Source organism: Bos mutus, chromosome 11, assembly GCF_027580195.1.
Source record: "Bos mutus isolate GX-2022 chromosome 11, NWIPB_WYAK_1.1, whole genome shotgun sequence".
NCBI classification, from domain to species: Eukaryota; Metazoa; Chordata; class Mammalia; order Artiodactyla; family Bovidae; genus Bos; species Bos mutus.
The window spans coordinates 95,841,083-95,861,425 of record NC_091627.1 but is presented as its reverse complement, the minus strand read 5'-3'; the positions used below and the strand labels follow the sequence as shown (position 1 = coordinate 95,861,425).

The 20,343-nt window shown below is 45.5% G+C and overlaps 1 protein-coding gene across 1 annotated transcript in view; it reads right to left on the bottom strand.

Annotated features, from left to right (window-relative positions):
• The window catches only part of TET3 (tet methylcytosine dioxygenase 3), a 110,603-nt gene that overhangs the window by 72,245 nt on the left and 18,015 nt on the right, over nucleotides 1–20,343 (bottom strand).

Below are 20,343 nucleotides of genomic sequence, written 5' to 3'. Positions count from 1 at the left end.
TTTATCTCTGAGTGAAGCTGCCCTTTGTGTAATTACTGAGAATATCAAAGGCATGCATGCTAAGTCACTTCAGTCATCTCTGACTCTTTGTAAACCCATGGACCGTAGCCCACCAGGCTCCTCTGTCCATGGGTTTCTCCCAGGAAAAATACTGGAGTGGGTAGCCATTCCCTTCATCCAGGGGATCTTCCTGACCTAGGGATTGAACCTGGTCTCCTACATTGCAGACAAATTCTTACTGTCTGAGCCAGCAGGGAAGCCCTTGGGATGATAGAAATGTTCTTAGATAGTGCTGGCAGTTGCACAACTCTGTGATTATACTAAAACCACTGGATTGTACACTTTAAATGGAGAAACTGTATGTTATATAAAGTACATCTCAATAAATTCAAATTTAATTTTAAAAAACCTTTAGAGAAAATCCTCATTTCTATCTCCATAAGAACCTGGAGAAAGAAATGGCAACCCACTCCAATAATCTTGCCTGGGAAACCCCATGGACACAGGAGCCTGGCAGGCTATAGTCCATGCAGTCGCAAAAGAGTCAGACACGACTTAGTGACTAAACAACGACAAGTTTTTAAAAAAGCGGAACACTTGCTCCAGGAGGGGAGGGCTGACCAGCCCAAAGGTAGAAGGAAAGGATGGAGGAACAACAGGAATATCGTTTAAAAACTCTTCTTAGTAACTCCTTCACACAAGCGTTTATCACTCCTCCTATTTCCTCATTGGGTTACGCGTGAAAGTGATAATACAATGGCCCTTAGCTCGGGGAAAGTGGTGGTGATCAAGACGGGGAGACCATCTCCCACTCCACTGCCAAGTATTGAAGGGATGGACCCCTTAGGAGAGCAGGGTTGTAACTTCTGAGAGGAGATGCGAGCAAGAGTGTGTGGCCGTGAGTTCTGGGTTGAGGAAGAAAGACATGAACTCTGAAAGTGTGTACACCAAGGTCCCCAAAACCAAGAATCATGGACGTAAATCCTGCTGACCAGTTGAACACAGTCACAGATAAGTCAGACATGAAATGTAGGATGGTTCAAAAGGTCCCTATTACTTAAAGGGGGGAGGGGAGAAGTTTGCAAGAGATTCAGTAAAATTTTAACAAGTGAGACAAAGAGTATGTATTAAGCAATAAGCATGGCCTTAAAAAGCTAAACTTTGTTGAAAAAATGAATCATGTTTTTAATACCCATTATACCAGAGGGCGCTGCCACTGCAAGATAACCTTACGCTCAACTCTCTGTTCCACACAAATGACCACTCCAGAACCTCCACAGAAGGACCCGGGGCAGGTGGGCAGGTGGCCTGCTAGCTCTGCCCCAGCCTTGGGACATATCCGGGGCTCCCACTTCTGGCTGTCTGGGTACTACCACAACATTGCCAAGGGGGGTTAATCCCACATTCCCAGCTGACAGCCACACCCTGCCCAAGGCTGAGATGCTTGCTCTTCAATCCTCTTCTCAAAAGGGAGTGGCAGTGGCTGAACCAGTTTTTCTGTTTGTTTAAAATTAGAAGTATATTTTTATTTGGCTTCAGCTATCAGAATGTTTTAGTATGAATTACTCACTTTTTCCTACTTGACTCGGAGGCTGGAGAAATACACACACACATATATACACACATACATACACACACACACACACACACACGTATAAATAACTTTCTATGGATTTGCTCCGTAACTATGGAAAAACCCCGAAAGAACTTTTTGATCAACCAGTACTTTCCAGGTATGTTCTAAGAGTTTACATTTTTCATCCTCACAACCCCTTATTTTACACAAGAGAAAACTGAAGCATAGGAGGTTAAGTAACTAACTTGCCCTGAGGTAATGCTGGCTGGACCAGTTTTAAAGTCTCTTTCACCACCTCCGGCAAAGATCCCTGGCCAACACCAAACCGCCTAGGGAAGGGGAGGCAGGGGTGCTATGGGCAGGCACTGCAGACAGAGGGGCAAAGGGAAGTGCAGAAGAAGGCCGGTCCCTGGAGGACTGGGCCCTGCCCCACCTCTCTGCCCGGGGACTTGGCAAATGAGAAAGGAGTTAAGAGCTCACCTGAGCTGGACGGTGCGTGTGACCAGGACAGTCCGTGAATAGAGGGACCAGACTCCCAGCCCCCAGCTCTTCTAAGACGGCTTGGCTGTTAAGTCTTGGACAAATCATTTTATCTATCTGGGCCTCAAATTTCTCACTTGCTTTAAAAAAATGTCAGGAAAAACTGAGAATCTGTTCCAGATACAAAGAGACTAAAAAAACCTGACCAATGAATATGCATGATCTGGGCTATCTTCCCCCTGCAAGATAAATGGTGACAACTGGCAAAATTCGAATAAGGTCGGACAGATGAGTGTTACTAGTGTTCACAAGGTCTGTAGATTAAGTCTGTATTGGTGTTGTGTCTGTTAATTTCCTGATTTTGATCATTGCTCTGTGGTTATTTATGTGGTTTTAGAAAATCCACATTCAGTATTTAGAAGAAAGGGGTGTCACATTTGCTACTTACTTTCAAAAACTTATAAAGAGACAGAAAAGGAATATGGCAAATGTAGCAAAATGTTAACATTTGGGCATCTGAGTGAAGAGAATTCTTTGTACTATTCTTGCAACTTTACTGAAATTGCGCCAAAATCAAAATATTTTTTAAAAGAGTTATGTTACTAGAAGATCTCTAAGACTCTTCCAATTTCTGTGAAAAGGTAACATTATCCACGTTTTACAGACAAGGAACAGGAAACGGTAGGTATGGCTCCTTGGTAGCAGAAGAAGGGCTTTAGAACTCAGGGTGTCTGACTCAAGTCCTTGCTCCCCACCAGCGCCCAAGCTCTCCCAGCCGCTGAAGGACAGTGAGCCCCAGACATCACCCTGGGCACTGGATGAGAACTGCAGGCAGAAGTCCAGTAAAGAAGAGGATACTTGGGCAGTTTCGGGCTGGCTGTCAGGAGATTGAGAGAGTCTCAGAATGTAGACCACTGCCCTCCCCACCATCTAGACCCTCTCCTTCCCCACATACAAAGCACACCCCAAGGGCTAGCCTGAAGCTTTAGCAACACGTACAACCCACACAAGCACCAAGAGAGCACACAGGGCCCCCCCTCCCCCGCCCCGGCCCAGCACAGAATCACAGCCCCCTGCTTCCCAAACTAGAGAAAGCCGCTGCGCATCAATGAAGACCCAGAACAAAAACAGAGCGGCTAGAGTTTGTTTTTTTTTTTTAAGGTGAATTATACCAACGAAAACAATAATTATTAACAGAAAAAAATGTATGCTTCTATAATACCTTTGTTAAGTCAGAAGGAAAACAAAGATTTCAATCCAAGAAGCTAGAAAATAAACACTAAATAAAAGGCAGGAAAGAGAAACTGGTAAAGATAATGACAAAAACAGTTGATTAGCAAAAGAAAAGTAGTGGTATCTATAAATGAATCTAAGAGATGGTAAACCAAAAGGCCAATAAAATAAGCAAACTTCTGGCAAGCTTGATCATTTTTAACAGAAAACATAAAAATTTACATTAGAAATGTAAAAAGAATATAACCAAAGTCAGTGATTAAGAACTGCTTTACTAAAAACTTAGAAAACATGGACGAAAGGATGATTTTCAAGAAGTGGAAATATTGAAAACACTAATCATGAAACAGGCTTCCCTGGTGGTTCAGTCAGTAAAGAATCTGTCTGCAGTGCGGGAGACCTGGGTTTGATCCCTGGGTTGGGAAGATCCTCTAGAAGAGGGCACGGCAACCCACTCCAGTATTCTTGCCTGGAGAATCCCCATGGACAGAAGAGCCTGGCGTGCTACAGTCCATGGGGTCACAAAGAGCTGGACACGACTGAGCAGCACAGCACAGCAATCACAAAACAAGTAGAAATCTGTCAGAGAGTTACCCTTGAAAAAAGGCACCAGGCCCACTGGTTGTTTATTACATTATTTTTCTAGGTCATAAAAAATGATCATCTTTCTTATTCGTTAATTATCCCAGATCCCTGTGAGGTAAGCACTACCTCTCTATTTTTAAAGACAAGAAATCCAAGGGCTCAGAAGGGCCAAGGCACTGTCTCTAAGTAACCCAGCCAGACATGCTCACAGCCTGACATCTCCAGGAGAAGGCCCAGAAAACCCAGTGTCTTAAAATGTTCCTTAAGTACCTCTGTGATAAGCCAGGCTTGGAAACTTCTGGCCCTAGCTTCTGACCACACTTGAAGTGTGGTCCAGGGAATTCCCTGGTGGTCCAGTGGTTAGGATGGTGTGCTTTCGCTGCCGAGGGTTCAGGTTCAATCCCTGGTCAGGAACTAAGATTCTGTAAAACTCAAAGCAGGGCCAAAATAAAGCATGATCCAGTAGCATCTCCAGAGAGCTTGTTAGAAATGCAGACTCTCAGGCATCACACCAGACCTGCTGAGTTAGAGAACGTATTGTACAGAAACGTCCAGGTGATCTGAATGGACATGAAAAAATGAGAAGCACAGGAATGGTCTCTATCAGTCTGATCTTAAATTTCTCTTAAAATATGCAAAAGCAGTGCTTGTCCTCTTAGGAAAAAAACAAAACAAAACAAAAAACCAACTGTTAAACTACTAGAACTAGATTTAGTTATATAAACATGTAAAAAAAAAGGTATGGCAAAGTAAAATAAAAACATTAAAAAATTAAGACAACTAGTATTTGCCAAGGTACAATGAAGCATTAATACCATTAACATATAAAGTTCTCTTATGAGTTCATAAGAAAAATCACACACAAGAATAATAGGCAAAGCAAATCAAAATATATTCACAAAGAAGTGCAGATCACACCTAAATACAGCAATAAAAATTTTGCTAATCAAAGTATTTTATACCAGTTAAAAATAGATTATAGTAAACATACTATTTTTATAATCCGGGTAAAAATCACTAAAGACATTTAAATTTTTTAAAATATGACTTATAAAGACTGTAAAATTTTAAAAGCTATAACAACATTAACAGGAGGAGTTCTGAGTGGTAAAATTACAGATGTTTTCTGTATTTGCATACCTGAACTTTCTGATTTTTCTATAGTGAATTAGCACTCTTTATAATCAACAACAAAATAGTTAACTACTCCCTAGAGTTTGATCTTGTCTGAAATTTAATAGCTTTTACACTTAAGTCTTTCTTGGTTTTTCACAAGTGTTTGCATAACACTTGGCCTTTTCACAAACCATCACAGCATTTAAAGGCATGTCTTTTCAGTCCTCATCAAGCATTGGGAGCCCCAAATAAACAGAGCCCCTTTTACATTACTCCGAAGACCAGCAGTTTCTCAAACTCCTGTGGGTAGAGGAATTGCCTGCAGGAAGCTGGCCTCTGATGCAGATTCCCAGGTCCCACCCACAGAGAGCAACCCTGTGTGTCTATGGAGGGGATTCACACACAGTTGCCCTCAAACTACTCTTTGAGTATCACCCTCCAATAACCTCATGGGAGTGAGGGTGAGTGTAGAAAATGGGAAGTCCTAGCTAGTTCAGAACCTGGGTGAAATGAGGGTCTTAACTGGTTGGCAGAGAACAATTTCTTTCCACCCACCAGGCGCACACCCAGCTCCACCCGTCGGCAGTCTGTGCCTCTACTTCTGGAAGAGGGCGACAAGTAGATGGGGGCAGGGCTAGGAAAAGGCTTTCTCCAACAGGTGAGCTGAAGCCCTAAGCAGCCCCACTTTGCAGCTGAACTGCCAGAATGCACTCTGCTCTGGGAGAAGGCACTTGGAACAACTCCATGGGTTCACAGAGGCCCATCTGTCAGAGAGTTCCTGCTCAGGACCCAGAGAGGGCAGCTCCTTCAGAGCTGGCAGAAATGCAGCCGTGGCTGCCATAAGAAGCCTGAGGACTCAGCATGGCCCAGGTAGGGCCCATGGCAGCCTCCTCCTGCCTGGGAGGGCACTGGGAGTAGGAGTAAGACTCGACTGGGGCAGGCGTATAGAGCAGTGCTCCTGACTTCTTCTCAACCTCATGGGTGTACCCTGGGGTCCACTGTTTCTGGGGGATTTAAATGAACTAGCAGAAAGAAGAGCCAGAGAAAGGGTTTTTATCTCCTCTGCCACCTGAGCATCGAAGGGGAGGGTGAGCACAGACCACAGGCTGAATGAGAACCATTCACTGCTGCAGTCAATGCAACTCCGTGACACACTGAACCAGATGCATGCCAGCACAGAGTGGTTGGGAAGCGGCTCAGAGCCCACCTCTAATTGCTATTTCTTTTACATGCATGAGCCAAGTTGATTCCCTCTCCCACTTTCTTTTTTCTGCTAAGAGGGAGAAATCTCAACTTCTGCTTAAAAGCAGCAGGGACTCTCTGTCTTTAGGTCTGTAGCACCCATACCCCAGGGATGGCGGGGTCCCTCATTCATGGGCCCTGGTGGGTCCAGCCTTCCCAGGCAGCGATCAGGGACCTGTGGTTATGGGAAGACTGGCAGGCGAGCGAGGCAGAGTGGCTTGCACTGGACAGCTCCACCAAGAAAAGGTGACTTTCATTTGCCAATCATAAGTAAAGCTTAAAATGAGAACATGATAAGGAGTAGCAGCACAATGATAGGAATAAACTTCATCTAGAAATCCTGCGGGTGGACGGGGAGGAGAGTGTCATAGACTCTGGAGAAACAGAAGACAGACACCACATTTGAGAAAGGAGACCAGCCACACAGATGCAGAGCCAGTATCACCAGTGAGTGGTCTTACAAGCTCTGTGTTCAGCCTTGATGAATCCTCACCCCCAGTGAGCAGTTAAGTTTGTTCTATGCTGTCTTCAGGTATCTGGGAACCATGAAGGCAGCTCTCCCTATTATTTAGTGCTAATGAGGATTAATGAGCAGTGGGCTGTCAGTCAACGGTTAATTATGAGGTGTGGGTTCAGAGGGTTCCTCCCTGATATCAGCTTGTGGGAAAATGGCCCATGACCTTCTTTTTATGTGGGGACGGAGCAGGTACCCCATGTCTTGCTATCCACCTCACAGCTTCCAGGCCGGCTTTAGATTCTGCTCCTCATGTTGGCCTAGGTTGTCACACTTTGAGGAGGTGAAGCTCATTGTCTCTGTCATCAATTTGATTTCACACCATTTACTAAAAGGATTTACTGCATGCCAGGCTCTGCGCCAGGTACTGGGGAACAGAATTGAGTGAGATGAGCACCTCATCACTAGCCACTCATACCAGGCACTAAAGCATCAATGCACTGGTACAGCCAGTGCACACAGCAGGTGAGGAAATGAGGGGATGTCTGGCCATCACAGAGCAGCTGACAACAACCAGAGCATTTCCAATATACCTGTGGTAACAGGCTAGAAAGTGTAATGGCAACAACAGCAGAAGCTACAGTATCCAAAGCAGCAGCTTAATAAGAAACAGGTAAGACCTATCTGAAGAAAATGTTAAAAAAACTTTGACGGACATACAAAAAGACTACAATAAATAGATACACTTTCTATTTCCTGGATGGGAAGGCTCAATATAAAGCTGTCCGTTCTCCCCCATATCATCTATAAATTTCATGCTTTCCCAAATGAAAAATCCCAACATTTTCCACGGAGCTTGACAAATTGTTCATAAGCCTATTTGGAAAAGGAAATTATTTGGCAAAAGAAAAGCCAAAGAAACATTTGGAAAAAAAATGAATTTCTGTTTTTGTTTAAACCAAATCGTTGTATAAAAACTGCAATAATTAAAACAATGAAATATAGACACAGAATCGGAAGAGAGGCCCTAAAATGTTTGCCCATGAATATACGGGTATTTATAAAGTGCTTATGGTAGAATTACAAATCATTTGGAAAACTATAAATATTTAATAAACAGATTGGAGATAACAGACTTTCTATTGGGGAAAATTCAATCTCTATCTTATACCATATACAAAAATAAATCTCAGCTTAAAGAGATCTAAATATGTAAAACAAAACTATACAAACTTGGATGCCAAAATACTGATGAATTCCGACTGTACAAAAATCAAATTCCATTTGACAGACACAATGAAAGAAACCTGAGAGGCCAAACAGTTTTTCAAAATATAAGAGGCTAATACTGATGGATCAGTACAAAGACAGTCTAGGGACTCCCCTGGTGGTCCAGTGGCTAGGACTCTGAGCTCCCAACAGGGAATTAGATCCCACATGCCACAACCAAGACCCAGTACAGCCATGTAAATACATAAATAAAAATGAGTTAATTAAAAAAAAATTCTAAAGTAAAAGTGGGTACTGTATGTAACAGGTAATTCACAGAATAAATACAAAGTGGTTAACACTTAAAACATTCTCGGGAATTCCCTGGCAGTCCAATGGTTAGGTCTCAGTACTTTTCATTGCAGTGGCCTGGGTTCAAATCCCAGTCAGGGAACTAAGATCCCATAAGCCATACATTGCAACCTAAATAAATAAATAAATAGAACATTCTCACGTTCACTAATAAACTAATATGTTAGATCCTTTTCTCACTTACCAATTTGCTAAAAATTAAAAACTGATCATTTTTCATTCAGTGTTAGCAGGAGAGTATATCTGATACATATTATCAAATTACCTGTTGGAGGGTAATTTGGTGATGTCAGTTAAAACTTCATTTATATGATACTGTCCTAAACAAATACTTGAACAAATAACCCCAAAATATATGTACAAATATGTAAACTACTAACATCATTTATAATCGCAAGAAACGGAACTACACACGTCCACCAAAAGAAAACAATTCATTACAATAAACCCATAAAATCAAAGATCCCACAGCCATTTAAAAGGTTAAGATGAGGGTACTAACATGGAAAGATGGCCTCCGCATTTTATGAGCATATAAAAAATGACCCCATATGTATAACTGATCCACTTTGCTGTTCATCAGAAATTAACATCACATTTTAAATCAACTATACTCTAACAAAAATTTTAAAACAAAACATAATGTTTATTATAAACATTATTTAAAACGTTGTCTTAAACATTTGATTTTAAAATCATTTTTCATTTAAAAAAGAAAACATTACCCCCAAAACAGGCATGGTACAAACACATTATTGCAGGAAAGGCAATAAGTTCATGTGCTCATTTTGGAGTCATGTACTCATTTTCAATGGCAAATAGAGATTATACTGAGATGGAAAAGATGTAGGGATGTTCAGTTTCTGATTTATATACTTTGACATTATTTTATTTCTTTAAATGGGCATGTATTATTTTTAAAGTACAAAAATTTCTTTTCCATTTGGAAAAAAAGCAAAAAGTAGTAATATTGCCACTGGTTTCTGGGTTGAATTTGAAGTTCATCCCTTCTCTGTCCCCTGCCCAAAGCCTCCCCCTGGCCTTGACTGTTCTCTAGAGAGTCAAGATAAAGGGTGAGAAACGCTATGGACCAAGGTACTGCACTGTCTCCCCTTAGCGTAAGCCCCGGGCCCAGTCCGTCTCTGCTGGCTTGAACAAGTTTAGGCTGGGTACAGAGGCCTTCGCCTCACACCCTGCTGGTCTCAGAGAGCGGAGAATCTACTGTCCCAGCGGGCACCACTGTTGTAAGCACCCTGAGTTCTAAGGGGGCACACAGAAATGGATTTTCAGTGGACCACTGCAAGAGACAGATGCCCACCCTGTTTCTCCTAGCTCTGTGGATGCTTCACTTGTCTTCCACTGTCCTCGCCATCCAAGGACGTTTTTCACAGCCTCGGGGACACCAGCTGGGCCATAGTTTCTAAAGGTGCATGACGGATGCAAGAGCAAGGCTTGAAGATGCAGCCTAAGCCAGCTCAGCTAGGCCATAAGCTCTGGGTCAAACATTTCTCTCTTGCTCCTCTCAGCTTCTAACTTTATTTTCTCTGGTACTAATGTGTGAGGTTTTTCTAAATACTATTGAAAGTTCCATTTGGGTTTAGGATATGCTCTGGCCCTAGCAATCCAAACTGATACCGCTTATTAGGTTTAAAAACAAAGTTTTCCACAGGTTCTGTCTAACAAGCTGATAAACTATTACTAGTTCCCTTTCCAGGGGTTTGGAGACAGGTAAGCAAACGCTCCATTGTCTGGTCTTGCCATTTTCCACATACAGGGATTCTTTGCTAGGCCCATGTTAGGAGGAAGGTAGTCAGGCTACATTGGGACTTGCTATTTTCCCACAAGGGTAAGCCATCAGCACTTCCCCAAGAACGCCAGCAGACATAAAACAGCAAAACCTGGAGAATGAGGCCACAGTGCAACTTAGGAAAAACATCATATTTTTAAATGTGTTTGTGATCAAAGAAGAAAAAAGTAGAAAAAGACAGAAAAAATAGTGTCTTAAGGCTCCAACTGAGAATCTAGAAAAAGCATATTACCAGATAAACCTAAGAAAAAGACAATTAATAAAGACTAAAGTAGAAATTAACACTTCAGAAAGCAGAAGGCGCAACTGACAGATCTACCTTCTTTTATACAGAAAACTGGCAAAACTGAGAAGGAGAAGAGAAAAGATGAATATGCAACATCAGAAATTAAGAAAATGAAAAAAGTCACAGCTACTGAGGAAACTGAAAAGCAGTCCCTCTATACGCATCTTAGGAATAAACCTGAAAAATAGATCTCACGGAAAGACAAAGTAAATGCACCAACGGCCACAGAGGGAAAGAACTCTGGACACTGCAAAGACCCAGCCTTCAAAAAGGCACCAGGCTCAGGCAGTTTCAGATTTTTTTTCCCAAAAAATGACTGTTTCAACTGTTTCAGAGCATAAAGAAAGAATAAAAGTTTCACACTGCATTATATGAAGTTATCATTACTCTAATACCAATATCTGACAATGAAAACACAAAATGAAAATTATAGGTCGATCTCATTCACAAATATAGATCCCAAACTCCCACATTAATAAATCAAAACAGCATGTTTAAAAAAATTCCCCATTTCCAATTATGGTCTATTCAAGGAATCAAAGACAGCTCAGTATTAAGAACTGTATTAACATAATTCACTTTATCAGTAGGTGAAGGAGAAATATCTTTTATCTTCAAACCATGTTGAAAATATATCCCTGGGGCCGGAGGGGAATACCCCTGACCTTGATTCCAGTTCCACCTCATTATGAAGCACTGGCCCTTGGTCATACTACTGTTCCAAACTTCAGTTTTCTTATCTGACAGGTGGAGCTACCACCTGCCTGGGAGCTGTAATGAGAACTACGAGAGAGAGAGAACTATGAAAACTTCACCCCATGACACACACACACAGTAACTGCTCAACAGGTGAACCGCAGTACGTTATCATGTAGGGGAAACAGGTTATAACACAGCATGACTCTCTTTGTGAACGACACAGAACAGGCGTCTAGAGTGCATACAGTCAAGGGTAGAGGGATACTCCAGTTAAAAGTGATTAACCAGGTTGTGAATTATGGACAAATTCCTTCCCTTCTATTTATTTCTATTTTCTAATGTTTCCAAAGAACATGTAGCATCTCTATAATCAAAAAAGCGAATAAAAGCCCCAAAATGTTATAGACTATTGGATTTAGCCAAGATTGAGGACTGGCAAGCCTAAAGGCCAAGGTGGAAAAGGAACTAAAAGGGAGACAGAGTAAAGAGGAACATCAGGGAGGAGCTTGCAGGACTCCTCTGCCCTGCACCCTATCGCCACAAAACCCGCTCCCTTCCAGGAACGCCCACACAGGCGTGGAAAGGTGCTCCTGGCAGAGGACAAGCTGAAGCCTGTCCAAAGCCGGTACACACTCTCGTACGAAGCACAGCCTCACCTGCTTTGCCCAAATACCACAGAAATACTGAACAATGGCAGTGAGGTGAGGGTACTCGTTTCTCGGTTCAGGCGCTGGTCACACAGCTGTACTTACTTTGTAAAAACTCACCAGCTGTACACAGTATGTGCTCTCGAGTATGCTATACTTCAATAAAAAGTTTTTTCAAATTTAAAGCTGAGAGGAGAACACTTAGTTTCTGTCATCAGCTACAGAACTACCTTCTAAAGTTCTGGCTTTAATATGAACTTATGGGTCAGTTTCATGGAAAGGAACATTCCACCCAGTATTCTGTCTGACACGTCTCACTGTCTTAATAGAGTCTGCAAATAGTCTCACTAAAATTATCAATCAGATCAGATCAGATCAGATCAGTCGCTCAGGGCAACCCAAGGATATAGGAGACACAGGGCAAGCCAAATCAAATGAGGGCCGCAGCTCTCAAGCCTGGGCACACATTTAAGTCACCTGGAGAGCTCTGAAAAATGCTGGTGCCTGGGCTCCACCCCAGACCAGTTACTTCAGATTCTCAGGGGCTGAGGCCTAGACACCATTAATTTCTTTTTTAAACGCTCCAAAGAGATTCTAATATGCAATAAACAAGCTGGACCAGAAGGCCCAGCCACTGAGGCAAGTTGAAGCCTGGCCCCTGCCCATCCTGGTGGAGGCTGTGGGAGGGGGAGCAAGTATACAGGGCTGAAGTGCCCTGACCCACCCAGGTCTTTTTCCATATCCAGCTTCCCTAGACCTCAGCAGAGCTCCAGTGAGGAGGGATGCCCCTCTACATGAAGGAAGCAGCCTCTGGAAAGTAAGAGGGAGGGGCTTCCCAGGGATTGGACACAGAATCCTGGGCTCTGGCTCCCAGCTGGGTGTTCAGACTGTTCGGGACCACTTGTCAATACTGTCCCAAGACATACACCGCTCCAACCACACAACCCCAGAACTAAGCCCTAACTACTACCCAGGGTCCAAATGACACCACTGGGAACCCACAGCTGGAAAACAGGAAACCGAGGAGAAATAACAGCAGGGAAAAGGGCCACAGGGCAGAGGTCAGGGCACAGCCCAGTCATCAGGTAGGACCCGGCTCAGCGACAAGCAGTAGGTAGTAAAAGAGGATGCTGTGAGACACACGTGCTAAGGGGCTCAATCACGCACCTCCAGGGCCCCGCTCCCACCCGTCCTGCATCCACTCCACCTAATTATGTGACAGGAACCTACAGGTGGGGCTCCAACAGATGGCTCTCTTGGCCTGGCAGTCCAAGAGCATTTTTACAAGCTCCTAGATAATTTCAACACAAGGAGGCCTTCTCCCATATTCTGAAAAGCAGTGTTCTCGGAGGCCCTCTGTTAGTCTCCAGGGCTAAGCTCAAAGGACGAGGGTGAGAGTGAGGATGGGCTGAGACCATGAAGAGCATGTTAGGATGGAGAGCACAGAGGGGTAAAAGCAAGGCATGGGCAGTGCCAGCAAACAGGGTGGGGATCTCTCAGGCACAGCCTCCAGCACACCACTGAAAATCCGTTTCTGTATTCCCCCACTGGAGTTCAGGTGCACAGCAACAATGATCCCAACTGGGAAGGCATAGTCTCCCCTCTCTGGGTCCAGCAGGGCCTGGACAGTCAGGCAGCGTCCTCTTCACCCAGCCTGAACTTGTTCAAGCCAACAGAGAAACGAGTTAACCCAGGGGGAAGGTGCAGCAAAGGGAGTCTGTCTGGGGATTCAGATGAGGCGATCAGCCTGAATCCCTTTCAGGGTTTCTGCCTGTCTGGAGTTACTAACCTCCCAGGTTCTTACGCCTTCTGTAGAGTGGCCAGCAGTAATCAGAGGTAGAACCTTCCCCCTAGTGCATGGGAAGGTGGACTGGCAGGAAACAGCTCCTACTAGAAACTCCATCTGTTTAGCAGGGCTGGGAACCAAGACCCGCAAGCTAAAAGAGCAGACTCCCGGGGAAGAGGACACTGGGAGTGGTGTGGATGCTGCAGAGGCAAAGCAGGAAAACTCAGTCAAGTGGGCCGGGAGCTTAGCAGCTCACTGTCAGGGACAAGCTGAAAACCCTTTCAGTGTCTTTGTTTCCCTTACAAAGTCCATGAGGTTCGGATTACACATGGAAAACGCTTGGAGGTGGGAGTGAGAAATCCAATTACTTAAGCACCAAGGGCACAAGAGTTCCAGGTCGTAGAGGTAACCAGGATTTGCTTAGGCCCTATAGCAAGAAGAGATAAGAAAGCCTTCCTCAGTGATCAATGCAAAGAAATAGAGGAAAACATTAGAATGGGAAAGACTAGAGATCTCTTCAAGAAAACTAGAGATACCAAGGGGACATTTCATGCAAAGATGGGCTCGATAAAGGACAGAAATGGTATGGACCTAACAGAAGCAGAAGATATTAAGAAGAGCTGGCAAGAATACGCAGAAGAACTGTACAAAATAGATCCTCACGACCCAGATAATCACGATGGTGTGATCACTGACCTAGAGCCAGACATCCTGGAATGTGAAGTCAAGTGGGTCTTAGAAAGCATCACTACGAACAAAGCTAGTGGAGGTGATGGAATTCCAATGGAGCTATTTCAAATCCTGAAAGATGATGCTGTGAAAGTGCTGCACTCAATATGCCAGCAAATTTGAAAACCTCAGCAGAGGCCACAGGACTGGAAAAGGTCAGTTGTCATTCCAATCCCAAAGAAAGGCAATGCCAAAGAATGCTCAAACTACCGCACAATTGCACTCATCTCACACACTAGTAAAGTAATGCTCAAAATTCTCCAAGCCAGGCTTTAGCAATACGTGAACCGTGAACTTCCAGTTGTTCAAGCTGGTTTTAGAAAAGGCAGAGGAATCAGAGATCAAATTGCCAATATCCACTGGATCATGGAAAAAGCAAGAGAGTTCCAGGAAAACATCTATTTCTGCTTTATTGACTATGCCAGAGCCTTTGACTGTGTGGATCACAATAAACTGTGGAAAATTCTGAAAGAGATGGGAATACCAGACCGCCTGATCTGCCTCTTGAGAAATCTGTATGCAGGTCAGGAAGCAACAGTTAGAACTGGACGTGGAACAACAGACTGGTTCCAAATAGGAAAAGGAGTATGTCAAGGCTGTATATTGTCACCCTGCTTATTTAACTTATATGCAGAGGACATCATGAGAAACGCTGGACTGGAAGAAACACAAGCTGGAATCAAGATTGCCGGGAGAAATATCGATAACCTCAGATATGCAGATGACACCACCCTTATGGCAGAAAGTGAAGAAGAACTAAAGAGCCTCTTGATGAAAGTGAAAGAGGAGAGTGAAAAAGTTGGCTTAAAGCTCAACATTCAGAAAATAAAGATCATGGCATCCGGTCCCATCACTTCATGGGAAATAGATGGGGAAACAGTGGAAACAGTCTCAGACTTTATTTTTTTGGGCTCCAAAATCACTGCAGATGGTGACTGCAGCCATGAAATTAAAAGACGCTTACTCCTTGGAAGGAAAGTTATGACCAACCTAGATAGCACATTCAAAAGCAGAGACATTACTTTGCCAACAAAGGTCCGTCTAGTCAAGGCTATGGTTTTTCCTGTGGTCATGTATGGATGTGAGAGTTGGACTGTGAAGAAGGCTGAGCGCCAAAGAATTGATGCTTTTGAACTGTGGTGTTGGAGAAGACTCTTGAGAATCCCTTGGACTGCAAGGAGATCCAACCAGTCCATTCTGAAGGAGATCAGCCCTGGGATTTCTTTGGAGGGAATGATGCTGAAGCTGAAACTCCAGTACTTTGGCCACCTCATGCGAAGAGTTGACTCATTGGAAAAGACTCTGATGCTGGGAGGGATTGGAGGCAGGAGAAGGGGATGACAGAGGATGAGATGGCTGCATGGCATCACTGACTCAATGGACGTGAGTCTGGGTGAACTCCGGGAGTTGGTGATGGATAGGGAGGCCTGGCGTGCTGCGATTCATGGGGTCACAAAGAGTCGGACACGACTGAGCAACTGAACTGAACTGAACTAATCTCACTGTCCTTGGAATGTCTGCCTCCTAAGGAATATTTCTGTGGCATGACAATATTATACTTTAGACCCTCCCCCCACCCTCCTCCAGGATGAGGCAGCTGGCATAGAAGGCAATTAATATTTTAACTTTTTTCTGTAATCTTCAGCATCTTAAATGAAAAGATCAAAGCTCATAAGCAGAAAAGAAAAAAAAAAACTTTGCAGAGTGTGGGGGGGCTAAGGGGGTGACATAAAGTAGGAGGGAGCTTCCCGAACTCAAACTATCAGAAATATTAGGAGACTCATCCTTAGGAGAAATCAGGGCGGAGGTTGTGACCAGCCCTCAGAGGAAAGGGGCTGAACCTCTCTATGTGATCAAGAGCTACCAAATGGAAGAAGCTCAGAAGTCAAGGTACACCGCCAGAGCAATAGAGCCTTAGTGTCCGGCAGGGCCCAAGTGTATTCTGGCAACTACAGGGGCCTGGCCTCAACCTTAACTGTACGTGCACGCATGCACACACACAGAGTCCCGCCAATCTACCATCAGAACCGAGACTTGCAGAGATAAAAGGACAGACAGGAGGCATCCTTATCTACAGAGGCTATGATGCAAGTGAAATCTTTTGAGGTACTCCAAGAGAATTCTGGGGTGACAAGATCTATATTCTTCCAAGTAGTGACTCTGATGGAGAGTATGGAAGAGAGGGGTCAAAACAAAGACCCTCTGCTGTTCCAGAAGCAAAGTTCTAAAGTAATGCTGTTCAGGGAATGACCCATAAATGTTATCACCAGTTCATCACAACATAAACACAGGAACCAAGAGGAAGCCTTTAGAAACTAGCACATGAGGTGAACTTCCTGCTCCATCCCTGAGTGCATCTGCCAGACCACCTCGTTCAATGGCTCACAGATTGGTCTGGATGGTGCTGAACCCCTGAAGGGGCTATGCATGGCGAGAGCTGCCAACTCTACATACAGAAGGAGCTGTTTGGTCTGCAGTATTTTGGAAATTAGGAAAACTGACCCTCAAACCCATTCATTTGAGAACAACCCCTTCATTTTACAGAGAAGACTAAAGTCCAGGGACTGCCAAATGGCTAAGGACAGAACCCAAGAACAGGAGAGGTGGGATCAGAGAGGAAAAGTAACTGCGTGGCTGCACTTCTCACCCTCCTCTTCCCAGTCAGCGGTCTCATGGGAGCTCCTAAACCAGTGAGGGCTGCTTACTGCTTCGAATGAGTAGAAGACAATTTGGGGTTCAAGGTAAAGGGCCCCAGCACAGTATTTCCTTCTAGCTTTTCTTGAATCTTAAACCCAAGGCAGCTAAAGCCAACACCTTCCTTTCAGAATTAAGCTATCGTCCCAGCTGGTCCATTTCTTGACCCCACCACCCTAATCTGTAATCGCCAGATCCCAGAAACGCCAACTTAGTGAAAACACAGTTGGTATGTTGATTGTTCCTTCAAAGTCCCCTGAGGTCCACTAAGTCCGTGATGAAAGCAGATGTAAAGAGCTAGGGCTGGTGTGGGGTGACAGGCTTCCTCTCTCTCCTGCAAATGGACAACCCCAAACACAAAGATCAAAAGCGTTCACTGAATTAGGGGAAAAAAACTGCCAGAGCTGGTTTTCCCATTCAGTGTTACAGTTTTAGGCAATTTAGTCAATGTCTCCTGCTTCCAGTGATACTGTGAATATCACATCATAATGATTTCTCTTATTTTTCAGGACCTAGTGCTACACATAGAACACGGTAAACAGTAAATGCAGAAAGACAAAGGGAGAAAGAAACAGAGATAAGGTGAATGGGGACAGGGTCACAGTTCTGGATAGCATGATAATCTGTAGATTTTAATTGTCTCAGCCACCCCCATCTCTATTTGCCCAAAGGCTTCCTCAACTAATCTGTAAGGAAGCTACCTCCTCCCTAGAAGCTACAGACAGCCTTGTAACAAGGGGAGTCCTCAGCTGACTCCCAGATGCCCGAGGACAAGAGAAAATGAGGCCAAAAACCCAGGAGGTCAGGATGGGAAAGACAAGAGGCCCCAAAACTAAGCCAAAACAAGGCCCCTCCCTATACTGCCTGCCCCCATCCCCAGCCAGCCAAACCATTTGCTACAGCCTCAGGGGCATGGGAGGGGACTTGGCAACACCACAATAACCATTTCTAGCAGAAATGCCCATCTGCAGCTGAAGGGAGCCCAAGCACCTAGGCCCCTCCGCAGCCAGCCCAGCCAGGGGGCTAAGGAGCCATCACAGTGGCCTTATAGGCAGCTCCAGGGGCAGAAAGGCTCTCCTTTGGACTCAGTCACCCATCTGTACTGCAAAGTTTCCCCCCTCTCCCACAACATTCAAAAATGGCTGGGGTCACAAAGGAGGTGGATCTGAGCTCTGGGACTCTAATACTGTACTCATTATGCACGGGGAAGCCCTCTCTTTCCATCCTCAAACTCAGCTCTGAAATCCCCTTGGTTGGTTCCTTTCCTAGTCTAGCTTGATATGCCCACCTGCTTCCATATCTGCCCAACTTCACTACCGCTTGTAAACAATACCTCAGAGATAAAAGAGTTCCCGCTGGACCCTCAGAGCGGGAAGAGCAGGCAAGAAAGAACTAGGAGGAGCTCCCCACGGTGTGTGGAAAGTTGAGGATCACAGATCCTTGACAAAAGGAGCAGTGGTCCAAAGGAGAGACAGAAGGCAGAGATCCTGGGCACAGGCCCAAAATAGTTTCCACACATCCTCAGCCAATCAAGGGTTCCCATGGGGCAGAGCATGGGAGCAGCGTGGGAAGCCCAAGAGCCTGGTGCTTGCGGCTCTGGGCACTCACTCTTGTCCAGGCTACCAAGAGGCAGGAGGTGACAACAGTGTGTGCTATGGCATGTTCCTTGGGATGTCATAGGTAGACATGCAACACGCCAGACAGCAAAGTGACAGGCTGCACGTATCAAGCTCAGCTTCATGCCTGTGCTGGGCACGACACACACCCTGTATCATGGATATTTTTGAAACCCTGTCAGGACTCGGCACCTGCTAGATGTGCACATTCCCACTGCTGCTGGATATTCTTCACCCAGAGAGCTTACCCATCCTGGGCCTCTCCCATGGAAACCCCCAAACCGGGAGACCCCGTTTGCCCTGTGTCCCAGAGTTTTTGACTGCTCTGAATGAGTTCACACACCACACACATCTTCCTAAAGCACCACCTTCTGACAGAAGAGGATCTCACAAAACCACTCTCCGAGGGTATGTGGAACACCACACTAAACTATGTGAGAGAACTATGTGGGGCCGCGGGGAGGTGGCACCAGGAACAGAGGGCTCAGATCCGAGTGCTTGCTGGCAGTGCCCAAGCTGGGCCAAGAGGAAGCTAGGACTTTCCAACAGACAACTCAACAATAAAAACAAGCACAGACACCTCAGAGCTTTAAAAACACCACCAATTCAGGCCCCACGCCAAGAAGGGGGCAGGAAGAAGACACAGGTGAAGAGCATTCTCTACCTTCTCAGGCAGCCCTATTCCATGCCCACAACACTAAGGACTGAGATAGGCTGGGAGATCCCAGCAGGGTGGCAGGGCCGGCACAATGCAGGCAGGGAGGAATGGAGAACACACTTGGAGAAAGCTGAAGAGAAGCCATCGCTAGGCAGGAGGGGGTGCTTTCCGGAGTAAACAAACCTGCCAGCAGTCCCTCTTCTCAGCAGAAAGGGAAGCTCTGGCGGACAAGGCCAAAGACACAGAGAAGGGAGGGAGCTGCCGGCTCCGTGGGCCCATCTGTCCTCATCCCCTTGTCCTGCTTTCCCTACAGTGAGGGGCAGAGCAGGCGCACAATCTCCGTGTCCACAGCCCTCAACAGCACACAGGTGTCTATAGCAGTGGGCAGCCAGAGGCACAAGTGGAGGTGGAACCTGGGGGTTCTGCTCTGGATAAAGGGCACGGCGTGAGCTCACAGCTCTCTGCTCCCCACCCACAGCAAAGCCAGTATCGGCCACCTCTGCTTGCCTCAGGGGCCTGCCACGGTCTAGTCCCAGGCAGTCGCCCACTACTTGCAGCCTCACCAAGGCTCGCCCAACTCTCCAGGGCAGCCAAAGCCACCTGGCTCTTCTCCTTCCCCCAGAAGTAAATTTCTTGCCCTCCCTCAGGCACTTCTTTGCTGTAAGTTCCTCTGGAAGGAGGCCAGGGAACCACCCTGGCTCCTGATCCATCCCACAGCCTCACCCAGGAACCCCCAAACCCCCTGGGAAAGCGGAGGCCCTCCCGGCCAGCGTCCCACCCAGGCAGTGAGGGTGGCACTTTCAGCACCTCCAGGGAGCTTCCCACAGTTTTCCCAGGAAGTCAGAGGAGGATTTCCCAGGAGGAAAATCTAAGAGCATCTGGGGACATGAGCAGCTTGCCCACCTGCTACCCAAGCAACCAGATTCCCCCAGCTCCTCACAGGCTCCAGGGGCTGAAGGGGAAGACAGCGCTGAGGCAGGAGCAGGAAAGAGTTCCACTCTCCTAGGAGAAGTCCCATCCTGTCCTGCCTCCCACCTGTCCCTACTCTCTTTCCCCAGCCTCTCTCTGCTCTCCACCTGAGAGGCAGCCACTCTGAGCTGCCTCTTGCTCTGTTTTCTTCACTCTGGGCCAGCAGAAGATACTGCTGAGTAATC